This window comes from Cupressus sempervirens, chromosome 4 (genome assembly GCF_028749045.1).
Source record: "Cupressus sempervirens isolate cs-2001-9-10 chromosome 4, ASM2874904v1, whole genome shotgun sequence".
Taxonomy (NCBI): Eukaryota; Viridiplantae; Streptophyta; class Pinopsida; order Cupressales; family Cupressaceae; genus Cupressus; species Cupressus sempervirens.
In genome coordinates this window covers 701294047-701309236 of record NC_143121.1, presented here as the reverse complement: position 1 = coordinate 701309236, position 15190 = coordinate 701294047, and the positions used below count along the sequence as shown (strand labels likewise).

Below are 15190 nucleotides of genomic sequence, written 5' to 3'. Positions count from 1 at the left end.
CAATCATTTCACATGATATTTTGACATTTAATAGGAAGAATAAAATATCCCAAAAGATAAGTCTGTAATTGCTATTAACTTGAATTAACATAAAAAGATATAGTTCAATTAACAATAATCAGCCTATACATTGCAGCGAAACATAGCAATATTTGAACTGCTATGACTTTTGCATTATTTGGCCAAATTTATTATTTCCATGGTTATCGGGAGACCCGTCTCCCACCTAAAAGTCGCGTCTCAGAGACCGAGACGCGTCTCCGGAGACCTCAAAAAAGGTTGGAGACTTTATGACGAAGTCTATTGAAGTCTCCCCATCGCCTAATCCAAAAAGTGAAGTCTCCCCAAAGTCTCCTAGTAAAATATAAATGTAAAATATAATATTAAATAATTTTATATATTTTAGCCCTCATTTTAATGTTTTTAATAGAAAAATTAAGACCACCGACAATTTAAATGATTAAATCATTTAAAATATTTTATTTAATAAATTAATAACTTTTGAAACATTAGAAACACTTTTAAAAAATTATTTTTATTCAACAATTTAAATGATTAAATCATTTAAAATATTTTTGGAGAGTGATGATTTTTTGGAGAGCATGATAGCTGAAGACCTTGAGATGGACGATCACAACCTTGTGGAGTAGATGATAGTACCATTGACAGACTAATACTAGATATATTTCTGTTTTTTGTTTATTGTACAAAGTGTTCATTTTTGTTTGCATAAAGGCAATTCAGCATCAAACTATACTTTTTTGAATTTAAAATTTGAATATGTAATGATAATCTCAGCGATTATCAATTTGATATGACGGTGATCATATGCAATATTCAAAAAACAAATATTTCTATGAGATACAATATTGTGATCATGTGAGTTTTGAAATCCTTGACTCTATGAGTCTATTTTAATTTTTAATGTGACATTACTATTATTATTTACTTTAGTCTTATAGTATTACTATTTTCAAATTTTGTATTTACTTTTAGTATTAGACTTTTTAAACATTAAAAAAAATTTATAAAAAAAAAATTGCCGTCTCCAAGTACCCCCGTCTCCTATTTGAAAAATTACCGTACTGGTACTAGTACAAGTACCAGAGACCTCAAAGTCTTCCCGTCTCCCGGTTCCTTTAATGTCAGGTCTTGACTGTGGATAAGATCGGTGGTTGGTGTGATTTGTTGATGATCACAAGGGGACTTATGTGTTTATTTAGATTCATTTCAAGCCATACTAGATGTGGAAGCTATCTTAAGGTTTTGCAATGAAGTACTTTTTTGGAGTTTTCACAAAATATGCAAAAATTCAATAAGATAGGGTTGAGGAATTCTATTCTAATCCTAAGGGTAGTGATAACAACAAATAGTACCTTAGTGGACAAATTCCTCAACTTACCAAATTCCACTTCGCCAAGTTATACTACAACTAAGCATGAATTGGTGCAACCTTCAAGGGTTATGTAGAAGATTTTCGTATCATGGCATACAACATCATAAAGAACAATGTATACGAATGATAGAAGTTAAGCATATGCAAGAAAGGGGTTTAGGCTAACTTTGCACGACGAGCTAGAATCACTAAAACGTCAAAAATATGAACCAAAGGAATTCATCAATACACCATCATATTCTTCATTGTAATCACCACACATTAACTAGGCTAAACTTAATTTAATTGAAGATATTTAAGAGAACAAGCAAGCACTAAGACACATCAAGTATTCACCAAGCTCCAATGAAAACTTTATTATCTCAGTAGCTCATAGCAACAATCTCATAAAAATCTCCCCTTTTACAAATGAAAAATGAGGCCTTTATATAGGTCCTCGATTACAAAAGGTGGCCCAGATGATCACAATAATTGATGGCCAAGATCGTGCCATATCAGCCCTAATTAGGGTTAGGGCAAAGGAAAAGAATCTATATTAATGCAATAAGGAATCCACTCCTGTATGGGTAATAAATGCCCACTATGCATGCTGGTTTAGGAAGGAGTGGGGTGTAATAAATGATCCCTAGGAATACCCACTATGAGTTAAATGCATCTATCCTTGATTCCCCCGCCTGAAGGAGTGAAATCGATCTAACACTGTTTCCAATTCCTCTGTACTGATGCTTTGTGCAGATTCTTGCTTGAATTCTAGAACTACAATTGCTCTTTTTGCTTTTCCCAAGCTTTCATCCCAATCTGGTAGTAAGTCCTTAGTAGTGTGCATTGTATTCGAGAAGATGGGGAAGTTTTCAGAATCATCTCTTTCAGAGACATTTAGTTGAAAGAATTCCTCTATTTTGACTTTTAGATTATCAGTTGTCATTTCTTCTTCCACCAATCTCTGTGATAACAAGGATGGAACTGCGTTTGATATTCCTTGCTTGATGTTGTCAACAATCGTCTTCCATCGACTGGATTCCCTGGTAAAGCTCTCAAACATTTCTTTAGCTATGATCGCTGCATTGTACCATCGAATAAAATCATAGACATCCCCCTCGCTGATAACTCGACCATCGATCAATTTTTGCTTTGGGGTCTCCATCAGATTCTAAATGTCGGCAATCACCTCTGCTTGGTAAATATGCTCATCCACCCATGATTCCTCCATGCATTGGATCTTGGAGAGTGCAGCTAATGCCCTATTGTGCACTTGCACTAATTCTACATGTTTGAAGGCTAGCTTTTGGATTCCTTCGATCCAAACCTTTGCACCTTGAGCAGTTCGCTTGATTCTATCAATATCACCTACCACTTCAATGGAAACACCTGTTGGAGGGACAAATGATGGACTTTCCTTTCTTACTGGATAAGGCAAGTTATTGATGTACTGACATAAGGCCCTAATTTCTCTTTTCTGTTTTTCGTACCCTTCTTCCACTTTCTTCAGCCCATCCTTCAAAGCCTGTGTAGAGTCATCAAATTCCTCTAATATTTGCTCTCGGGTGGCCTGACCAAGATTTATTTCCATAACATAATATTTATCTGGACAAATCTGATTTTTGCCTTTGTCAACCGTGGGAGTCGCAATCTGCAAGATACTGGATCCTGATTCTCCTCTGATGAATTTGGTATATCTTCTTGCTTTCCCTTGTTATTCTGATTGGTTTGATCCGCCCAAAATTTCCTGTAATTCAATTGCTGGATCAACCTCCCTTTGTTGACGCAATTGAATTCGTTGCCTCAACCAATTCCAAATGGGTATACTTTGGTCTATCGGAATCACCAATTGCTCTTTCCTTTGGACTGCTCGGATGTCAATCTCCTCTTCACCTCCTGGACTGTCCACTGTAACCTTAGGAACTATGGCCTCAACATTTGGAGGATGTATTGCTTTTGCTGGAGTTTCTTCCTCTAGTGGACCGTCTTCATTATTAATCATTTCCCGCTCTAAGATTGTAGTGAGACTTTCCTCTGTAGCAATATCTTGATCTCTCCATCTTTCTTGCATGGACTTTTCATAGGCATTTATACTTAGTCTATCGTGAATTGGCCTATCCAAATTTTCTTCTCGCTCAAATCTCCTTATACTTGTCCCTGTATCCTACCTTCCAAATGTTTCTATCTGTTGAACACTTGGAGTGTGACTCGGAGAAGATGGAGTATTTCCATGTTTCTGCCTCTTATTTTGAGGTTCTTGGATGACTTCCTCAATCCTAGGACGCTTTTCTTGAGGTACTTCTTTCCCTTTCTTGGTTCCTACGTCCTTAGATGGAGTTCCTCTTTCCTCAACAGTCCCCTCAGATATTTGTCCTGATCTTCCATCCCTAAGTTGTCTATGACCAAGCAACCTATATGTGAATCCATTAGCTGGTGCAGCTAATTTTTCAAGCTTACGCTCAATCCACCACCTCGTGAAATCTAAGATTGGCTTTGAAAGAGTTTTTAGATCTGTAACTTCTTTCCTCTTCCAAACATATGGTTCAACTATTTTTGGATTGAATCCCTTTCGCATCATGTTTGGGTCCTCCTCCATTTGATCAAGAACTCTGAATATGTTGCATGTTCTAATAATGTCCAACGGTAATCTTGAATGCCTCTTCTTCCTAATCTCATTCTCATCTGCCGCATTTGCCCAAAAGTCTTCAATGTGATCCTTGTGTTGGTACTTTAATCCTCCTACTAATGAGATCTTGTTGTAAGGATCAAAATCATTCCTTTTCGGATAAAGCAAAAGAAGGAAGAAGTGGAGCTCATCTGATGATCTCTCTGCATCCTTTAGACATGGGCATACCTCAGTGTGCCCTTCTCCTATGGAAATTGGGAATTGTAATCCGAACTTCTTCTTCCCTTTCTGAATCTTGTCATAGGTTGTAAGTTGTCGAGTAAGCTCTAACAAGACCATCTTGTCGGTTGGGTACCTGGGAAGTTTGTATGGCTCCATGGAGAATCCTTGAATTGGGATGTATGAAAAGGTGGGAAACTGAATGAACTAGGCACCATATTCTTTGACCAACTTCATTGCATCCACTGACAATCTTATATGTAGCCTTTTTTGTAGTGTTCTTACTATGTGCATGGCAAATATATTGTTAACCCTCATGTAATCATCCTTTGAATGTAAATGCAACTGTAGGTAGCACTCATGGACTTTGAGGTGTTGAGTTCCGCTTCTAATCGGTCCTTTGCATCGTAGTCCCTCATAATTCATTCTTTGTGCTAGCGTGTAGATTACATATGAACTCATGTAAAATTTCCTTGTATGCTCTAGATTCATCAACTGTTCATTTAGATTATCACTTATGAGCCCAGCCCAATCTATTCTGTCACCTTCCTCCATCACCTACTGAACAAAATACCACATCCAAGATTCAAATCTATAAGAATGAGGCATGCCAAAGATGCGACTCAACATCATTATCATGTCACTATATTCCCTTTGCAAGTCGAACCATATTATCTCCTTACGAATCTTGGAATGATGTGATCTATTCTTTTTCAACCATCTTTTGTTGATTATTTCATCACAGAACTGGACTCCAGAGGTGTAGATTCTTAATGCTTGCTCCTTTGTTTTTGTGACCATCCTTGGGTGAGAATGAATTCCAAATGCTTCAGAAATGGATGCTAGAGAAAGGTTTGCCAGAATATTTCGTTTAGAATCCTTGATGGTTCTTTACCTAGGACTGTAGTGTTTGGTACATTCCACAATCAACTCTGGATGTTGAAAAGGAGGAGGGAAACCAGCTGCAACAACAATTCCACTTCTCACAATCCTTGTGGCTAGGTGTGTTGGGTGATGATCATTGTATCCAAGCATTCTCCGATTAAAATCTTTCAAATCGAGGCCACCAAGGCTTGTATCTCCGATTTCTACCCACTTTGACACAATTTTGGATTCAGGATAGAATCCTCTCCTTTCATTCTTTATCAATTGTCCACGTGTTTCTCCTGTTCCCCTAGGTTCTGCCATTCTCCTTTCCTGCAAAATAGAAAATGTCCACACATAAGACTATGCAAAGAAAGTATAAAAAATAGATACAACTTGTCCATAAGACAGATTTTGGATTTTTGCCAAAATTTCCATACTCTTCTCGAGATTGACTTCTCAATATTCCACAACTCACTAAAAAAAGGGTTCCTTCTTGATAGGATTCAAAATCCTTTGTCGCAAATTTCTTGAAAACTCCTCAACAATTTTAGAAATTTCCTCAAAAATCTTCTTTTTGAACTCTTTGAATTTCACTCCTATTCTCAATTTGCTCTTCAAATTCCTGTGTGTGAAGGAATGAATGAGAGGGTTTCTTATATAAATCATCCCTCAAAAAAGATGTCTTTAAAGCTGTAGGCTAAAATTAGGTAGTTTCTTTACTTAGCAATCAAGGTTTCCATCTTTTGTGCCACTTATCGCTTTTTACTGTTTGTTTCAAAAAGTTGCCGTTATTGATGCTTTTAGCTTCAAGGTGAAGCTATGTATTGCTTTATCCCATTTGATTTTTAAATTTTTAAAAAAATTAAATATCAATTAAAATCAATATTTAACTAATTTCCATGATTTAATGGAAAATCAAATTTCTTTCCAACTTTTCTCCAATATTTACTTTTTTTGGATTATTATTTAAACAACCCAATTAAATATCAGTAAATATTTAATTATTTATGTAAATCCAAAAAAAAAAATCTCCATTAATTTTTGTTTTACTTTCAGTACACGTTCTTGTTCTCTCTGGATTCTTTTTTCTTCCCGGATCCTTTCTTTCTTGCCCATATTTTTTTTATGTGCTTTATCTTGACCACGAGATGACGGTAGATAACCACTTTGGGCAAGAGGGATACCAGCTGTAATAACTGCATTTACTCCGGATACATTGTAACAAAGATCGATATTATTATGTGGGTAAGCAATAGGCATCTCCTTGTACCTCATTCCAATTCTCCCAGCCGTAGTGCTTTTTCTAGAAAATCCAAAACATGGAGATTCAGCTAAAGAATTCAATTCAGGGAAATGAAAGCTGTCACCTTCTAGTGCATTATATCTTTCATATCCTTTCACCATATTTAATCTTCTATGAAGATCACAAGTATCACGGCCAATTGGAACATAAAACGCACGAGGAATTAGGTCAAACTCCACACTAAGAGGTGGACCATCATTGCTGTATTCCTCTCCCAATTGTTTCTTCACAGCAATAATGACTACATGTTCATAATTCTCTTGCAATTGCGGGTCCATATGAAAACCCTCTTTTTTCTTCCTCATACCTTCCATTCCACAGCGGCTGCCATTGTGTGAAAAACATCTTGTTGCCCTAATTTCTTTAGGATTTTCAAAGGGCAATGAGGATTTCTCTTGTGAGGATTTGGCAAAAATTTGTTCGATATTATCACGATCTCTAAGCTTTGATGGTAGGAGAGCAACAGAAAAATTCGTAGCATTCATGGCCTGTGGATTTCCTGATTGCTTAAATGTCAAATAGCTTTGATGAAAAACTTCTTTACCTCCATGAGGGTAATCTTGATCAATTTTTTTACCTCCATGCGAAACTTCTTTTCCATTGTCAGAAGCTTCTTCGTTCATAGGGTTTTTATCTCTTGTCCTTCTATGAGCGAACCATGCAACTACCTGCTGCTTAGACAATCCCAACTGTATGGACAGTTGTGTTCTCATCGCTCGTGAAGGATACATATTTTCTCCATAAAAAAGCATCTCAACCTAGGCAGGGGTCTTTGTTGGGAAAGGCGTTGCAATACGGAAACTACAAATGGACGAGATTGCATAATCCTTATATTGGTCAATTGACAGGTGTTTTTCGCAGTTTTAAAGCAGTCATGGATTGATAGGTGTTTGTCACAGTTTTAAAGCAGTCATGGATTAAATTTCCAAGGGAAACTTTCCACAGCCAATTCAATTATGCGCTCCACAATTTGCGGGAGTGGGGATTTTATCGGATGAAGGATTTTGTCCTTCACGAAATATTTCTGCACTTGTGTGAAATCCCGCTCCAAGGAGTGCGGAAATCGCAGTTTTAAAACAGTAAGGGATTTGATCATTCCCCGTGGATGGCTGACTTGCGCTTTGCGAAACAAGGAAATCTATAGCTGGCGTAGTTTTGAAATCAGGGGTCCTTGGAATGGGTGATGGTGACTTTTGGTCACAACATCTAAAGAAGGGTAAATTGATGTATGCCCATGTCTAAAGGTTGTAGAGAGATCATCAAATGAGCTCCACTTCTTTCATCTTCTGCTTTATCCGAAAAGGAATGATTTTGATCCTTACAACAAGATCTCATCAGTAGGAGGATCAAACTACCAACACAAGATTTACCTTGAAGACTTTTGGGCAAATGCTGAAGATGAGAATGAGATTAGGAAAAAGATGCATTCAAGATTACTGTTGAACATTATTAGAACATGCAACATATTTAGGGTTCCTGATCAAATGGAGGACCCAAACGTGATGTGAAAGGGATTCAATCCAGAAATAGTTGAACCATATGATTGGAAGAGGAAAGAAGTTACAGATCTAGAAACTCTTTCAAAGTTAGTCTTAGATTTCATGAGGTGGTCGATTGAGCGTGAGCTTGAAAAATTAGCTGCATCAACTATTGGATTCACATATAGGTTGCTTGGTCATAGACCACTTAGGGATGAAAGATCAGGACAAATATCTGAGGGGACTGTTGAGGAAAGAGGAACTCCATTGGAGGACGTAGGAACCAAGAAAGGGAAAGAGGTACCTTGAGAAAAGCGTCCTAGGATTGAGGAAGTCATCCAAGAACCTCAAAATAAGAGGCAGAAACATGGAAATGCTCCCTCTTCTCCGAGTCACACTCCAAGTGTTCAAGAGATAGAAACATTTGAAAGACAAGATACAGGGACAAGTATAAGGTGATTTGAGCGAGAAGAAAATTTGGATAGGCCAATTCATGATAGAGTAAGTATAAATGCCTATGAAAGTCCATGCAAGAAAGAGGGAGAGATCAAGATATTGCTACAGAGGAAAGTCTTGCTGCAATCTTAGAGCGGGAAATGATTAATGATGAAGATGGTCCACTAGAGGAAGAAACTCCAGCAGAAGCAATACATCCTCCAAATGTTGAGGCCATAGTTCCTAAGGTTACAGTGGATAGTCCAGGTGGTGAAGAGGAGATTGACATCCGAACAATCCAAAGGAAAGAGCAATTGGTGATTTCGGGAGACCAAAGTATACCCATTTCGGATTGGTTGAGGCAACGAATTCAATTGCGTCAACAAAGGGATGTTGATCTGGCAATTGAATTACAGGAAATTTTGGACCGATCAAACCGATCGGAAGAACAAGGGAAAGCAAGAAGATATACTAAATTCATCAGAGGAGAATCAAGATCCAGAATCTTGTAGATTGCGACTCCCACAATTGACAAAGGCAAAAATCAGATTGCTCTAGATGAATATCATGTTATGGAAATAAATCTTGGTCAGGCCACCCGAGAGCAAATATTAGAGGAATTTGATGACTCTACACAGGCTTTGAAGGATAGGTTGAAGAAAGTGGAAGAAGGGTACGAAAAACAGAAAAGAAAAATTAGGGCCTTATGTCACTACATCAATAACTTGCCTCATCCAGTAAGAGAGAAATGTCCATCATTTGTCCCTCCAACAGGTGTTTCCCTTGAAGTGGTAGGTGATATTGACAGAATCAATTGAACTGCTCAAGGTGCAAAGGTTTGGATCAAAGGAATCCAAGAGCTAGCTTCAAACATGTAGAAGAATTAGTGCAAGTGCACAATAGGGCATTAGCTGCACTCTCTAGGATCCAATGCATGGAGGAATCATGGGTGGATGAGCATATTTACCAAGCAGAGGTGATTGCCGACATTCAGAATCTGATGGAGACCCCAAAGCAAAAATTGATCGATGGTCGAGTTATCAGCAAGGGGGGAGTCTATGATTTTATTCGATGGTACAGTGTAGTGATCATAGCTAAGGAAATGTTTGAGAGCTTTACCAGGGAATCCAGTTGATGGAAGAAGATTGTTGACAACATCAAGCAAGGAATATAAAACACAGTTGCATCCTTGTTATCATAGAGATTGGTGGAAGAAGAAATGACAACTGATAATCTAAAAGTCAAGGTAGAGAAATCCTTTCAACTAAATGTCTATGAAAGAGATGATTTTGGAAACTTCTCCATCTTCTCGAATACAATGTACACTACTAAGGACTTACTACCAGATTGGGAAAAGCAGAAAGATCAATTGTAGTTCTAGAATTCAAGCAAGAATCTGCACCAAGCATCAGTACAGAGGAATTGGAAATAGTGTTAGATCGATAATGAAGGATAGATGCATTTAATTCATAGTGGGTATTCCTAGGGATCATTTATTACACCCCACTCCTTCCTAAACGAGCATGCATAACGGGCATTTATTACCCACTACAGTAGTGGATTTCTTGTTGCATTAATATAGATTCTTTTTCTTTACCCTAACCTTAATTAGGGCCGATGTGGCACGATCTTGGCCATCGATTATTGTGATCATCCGAGCCACTTGTTGTAACGGAGGTATAAAGGCCTCATTTCTCATTTGTAAAAGGGGAGATATTTATGAGATTGTTGCTATGAGCTATTGAGATAATAAAGTTTTCATTGGAGCTTGGTGAATACTTGATGTGTCTTAGTGCTTGCTAGTTCTCTTAAATTTCTTCAATTAGATTAAGTTTAGCTTAGTTAATGTGTGGTGATTACAATGACGAATATGATGGTGTATTGATGAATTCCTTTGGTTCATACTTTCGACGTTTTAATGATTCTAACTCGTCGTGCAAAGTTAGCCTTAACCCCTTTCCTGCATATGCTTAACTTCTATAATTCATATACATTGTTCTTTATGATGGCATATGCGGTGATATGAAGATCTTTGGCATAACCCTTGAAGATTGCATGAGTTCACGCTTAGTTGTAGTATAACTTGGCCAAGTGGAATTTGGTAAATTGAGAAATTTGTTCACTAGAGTACTATTTGTTGTTATCACTACCCTTAGGATTACAATAGAGTTCCTGAACTCTATCTTATTTAATTTCTGCATATTTTGTGAAAACTCCAAAAAAGTACTTCATTGCAAAACCTTCAGATAGCTTCCACATCCAGTATGGCTTGAAATGAATATGAATAAACACGTAAGGCCCCTTTTGATCATCAACAAATCATATCAACCACCGATCTTATCCAGAGTCAAGACCTAACATTAAAGGAACCTTGAAGTCATCGTATTATCTAGTAGCAATCTTAGCATACACGAGACTTTATTCAAGAGAGGGTTTGGTGTGTCATAAAACACACATCAACAGAAACTGGCGCTAGAAGGAGGGCTTTGACTAAAAGATTTTTTAGGATTTTCACATACTGGAGAACATTAATTCATACTTGCCCGAGGTACATCGAAGATCCTTAAGATTCACCCCGGGAGTGCATGGACTACAAGACTTGAGTTTTGATCCAAAGCCTAGGCGAGGAAATAAAGAAGCATCTACAAGTCAGAATTCACCAAGTGTAGCCAATCTCACAAGGATATTCCAAACTTGACCACCTCAACATCGAGCACAACAATCAAGCCAAGGAGTTCTACCAAGAGCTACACAAATTCAACAGTTAATTGTGCAAATACCTGTACAAGTTGTTTCACCTGCAACTGTCCAATGACAGGTTCCAGCAATGGCCCAACAATGGCGTTTGCAGAATGCATCACCCCTTGCAACGTTTGCCTCATACAACAGTATTGCAAAGAATCTTGAACACTTTTGTTCTAAATTCTTTGTGAATGATGTGAACCGCACTGCTGATGAGTACATTAAGATTTTTGAGGATGTCCTCCAGAATAGAAATGTGCAAGATGAGGATGTTGCATGCAGACTATTCCCTTATTCATTGGGTGAGGAAGTGTTTTATTGGTATATTAACCTACCTTCAAATTCAAGACAGACTTGGCAACAATTGTAAGATGCATTCCTCGGGAAGTTCAGATTACCTATCACCCTTGTAGAATTGTATATGCAGTTTATCGAGATAAGGAGACAAGAAAGTGAACCAATTGGTGCTTTCAATAACCAATTTCAAAAGGCTTATTCAAGATTGCGCGATCCATATTGCATAGGAGATGATGCAGCATGACCTATCTACTATGCAGCCCTGGATTGTTTCGCGTCTATGTTCATTCAAAAAACTCATCCGGCTCCTACAAGTTTGATTCAAGCATATGCTGAGGCAGAGAAAGTTAGTTTACAATCACTTGCAACTACGAATAGAGCACTCAACTATTTTGGAAATGCAAATACATTAAATGAAGGAGCTTTGAATTATGCTCCGACTATCAATCCAGTTCCTACCCCTCCAAACCAGTTGGTGTTGCATCCTGGAGCACCTATGTCACAGGCAATGCCCATGCAGCCAATTTATCTCCAGAACACAACAAATTCTACAAGGACCCAAGAGGAAAAATATGAGAGATTTGATTGAACAAGTGAAAAAGTTGTCCACTAAGGTCACTTACCTTAGAAATCAGAATAATCAGTTGCAAAATGCACAGAGGAATTATCAGTCATATCAAGGTAGCAACCAAGGTTATCAAGGGAATCCCCCTCCACATCACGATAGTAATCAAGGACACAATCAAGGATTCAATGAAGGTAATCAAGGATATCGTAATAATAACCAAAGTCATCAAAGAAGATCATGGAACACTAATCCAAATAATGGGGGCATACCGTCAACATTGGACAACCCTCCATCTGAGAATTGCCCAGCTGATAAAGTTTTCTTAGTTGAAGCCGCACTATCTGGATGGTGTAGATTACATGAGACTAGTCAAACATTATGAATTACAGTGTCATGAATTTGAAAGAGCAACAAATATTTTTAAGGGAGAAGTGAGGAACATTGCCACATCTGAGAATCCTCCTCCTACGGGATATGAGATAGTGCCCGCACCAAGATATGACCAAGCATTGGTTTTTGATGATTTTAAGTTTCCTCCTCCTGATTCTCAGGATTACATGCCAATACAAGCTAATCAGAAATTCCCACCGTCTTCAGCAAATGGTCCCGTAGAGACACCACGTTATCAAGTTCCACTAGAAAATCAACCTTCACCAGTATCCCCAAATGAATCACTACATAAGGATAGATTTTTGTTCCTTCTCTATACAATAGTGTCTTGGTGGAAGGACAAGTGAAGTGCAAGCTTTTCAACAAACATCTAGTAATAGTTCGATAAAGACATATCAAAGGAATTATAGGAACCACGAGCCATTAACATCGTCAGTTCCTCCAAATAACTTTTCAACTCCTCCGCATCCCAATGCGAACAATAATCCTGAGCCTCTCAGAGACTCACTTGAGTATCGACAACTCGCGAACTCTCAAAGAGATGCAAATCTTCCATGATAAATTCTTCACAAAGTGATAAGGGAAAGAATAATCTTCAATCCTCCACTCAACAAGGAGAACAAAGGCAATGTGAAAATCCAAGACAAACACAGAAAGGAGGTCCTCCTGGAGAGGAATTGAAGAGATTGAGTTCTTATGTATTAGGGGAATTCAAGAAAATTAAAGTGGGTCTTTCATTATATGAATTGATGAAAATTTCAGAAACTAGAGATACATTGTTGGGAAGTTTCAATGATACCCCCATGAAGACTGTTTCTCAAAATGTATCACATCCTCCAAGAGGGGTATCCAATGTCCAACAATACAATTTTGCACAAAATACCAATGTTGCAGATGATGTATCGCCGTATGCATCTAAGCTTTCTCAAAATCCTTCAAGTTTCATTGGAATGGTACAAAACTCTCAGGATGATCAAAAGGTTACATCAAATGGACAAATATCCCCAAAAAATCTACCACCGAAAATTATGAGAGATAATTCTCCTGTAGTGGAAAGTTCTGTGACAACACAAAATGGGAGAAATTCTGTACATAACAATGAGACATTTGATTCGAAAGTGCAAAAGCCAGTGGTTTTTTATCAAGGAAAGGACAAACCTACACCTTTCCTAGTATCTGTTAGAATTTTTGGGAAAATGTTACATAATTGTTTAATTGATTCTGGTGCGTCAAGCAATGTAATGCTTTTGGACATATGTAGAAAGTTGGGATTGATTCCACTTCAGACTGACAAGAAGGTTACACAATTGGATAAAATTGAGGTCCCAGTCGTGGGAGTTTAGCCTCTGAGCCATGTGTTCAAAGTTGTATTGACATCTGTTGTGGATATTCTTGAGGGATATGGCATGCTTCTCAGTAGAGATTGGGCAAGGAAATTGAATGGTTATATTGCAACAGACTTTTCACACATGTGGCTTCCATGGAAGGCAATTCCCAATCAAATAAGGATAGAGAGCACTCCAAGGCTCCGATTGTTGATCACTGAGTATGGCGAACATAATGAGATCTTATTCATGGAAACCACTTTGGGATCATATGTTCCCAAAACTGGAGAGGTTCTAATGTTGCAAGGTTACAATCAAGGGGGATGTACTGATGTGACTCCAACTTTCACTAAGGTACCTGTTATGGATGATTTAGAACCATCACTGAATGAAGGAATGTTTGAGAATTTTAGGAATTTTGTCCTAAAAAGCATTAAGCAGGAAATTGAATTAGGAAAAGATGCATCCATTCAAAATTTGTTGTTACCCAACTGGTGTAGAATACATAATGCTTTTCATTCTAAGATATCATGCACCATGTGCAAAGAAGCAATTGCACAAGTATCCAAAATGGTTCCACAAGCATGGATAGCAAAACATGTGGCCAAAGTGAACTCATCCTATATGAAAATTTTAGAGCCACAATAGGAAAGAATTCAGGAAGGTGAAATAGGACAAGAAGAACATCATAAAGAATCCAAGGATTCAAAGGTAAAACCACCCATAGAATATGAAAATGATCAAGTATGGACCCTATCCTTCGATGGATCCAAATCAAAGAAAGGTAGTGGAGCTGGTGTTGAACTCATTAGCCCAATTGGAGAAACTTATTTGGCAGCACATAGGTTGCAATTCCCATGTACTAACAATGTGGCTGAGTATGAATCATTGGTCATTGGATTGCTCCTTGCTATCCAAAAGGGTGCCAAAATCCTACATGTACGTGGAGATTCATATATAGTCATTGGACAGGTACGCAAGAAATATACATGCCACGATAAAAGATTGGGTCGTTATCGCAATAGAGTTTGGGACCTAATCGAAAGCTGTGATGCTTTTAGTATTAAAAGGATAAGTCGAACAAGCAATCCAGTAGCAAACTCTTTGGCTGAATCTGCAAGTTCATTGGAACCATTAGCCATGGATTGTGTGAAGAAATTCACAGTTGAGTTGACTTCAGTGCCATCAGTTCCTGACAATGTCACAAATTTTCAAGTGTTTGAGGATGATAAGCATATCCTCAATTTTCTAACAAGCTCGAGGGTATTTGAAGCACAAGTCATAGATGAAGGAGAACAACAACAAGCTCAATTTGAAATCGATGAGATTATGAATTTAAGGACAAATACCATTCCAAAAGGAATTATTGAACTAGAGAGAATTTGTGATGCAGAGAGACTAAGTTCCCTCAAGTACCAAAGTATCGAAGGAGGGGAATGTGAAAAGGTAAACTTGGGAATGAGAGAAAATGTCAAGAATGTATTTATTGGAAAAGTTTGTACTCCCACAAAAAAGGAAGAAATATTGAAGCTTATGAAGGAATTCCCTGATGTGATCGCTTGGGG

At 37.8% G+C, this 15190-nt stretch overlaps 1 protein-coding gene across 4 annotated transcripts in view; it reads left to right on the top strand.

The window, feature by feature from the left end:
* MURE (ALBINO OR PALE-GREEN 13) overlaps positions 1-15190 on the top strand; it is a 162542-nt gene that overhangs the window by 29392 nt on the left and 117960 nt on the right. The gene's annotated exons all lie outside the window — the stretch shown is intronic.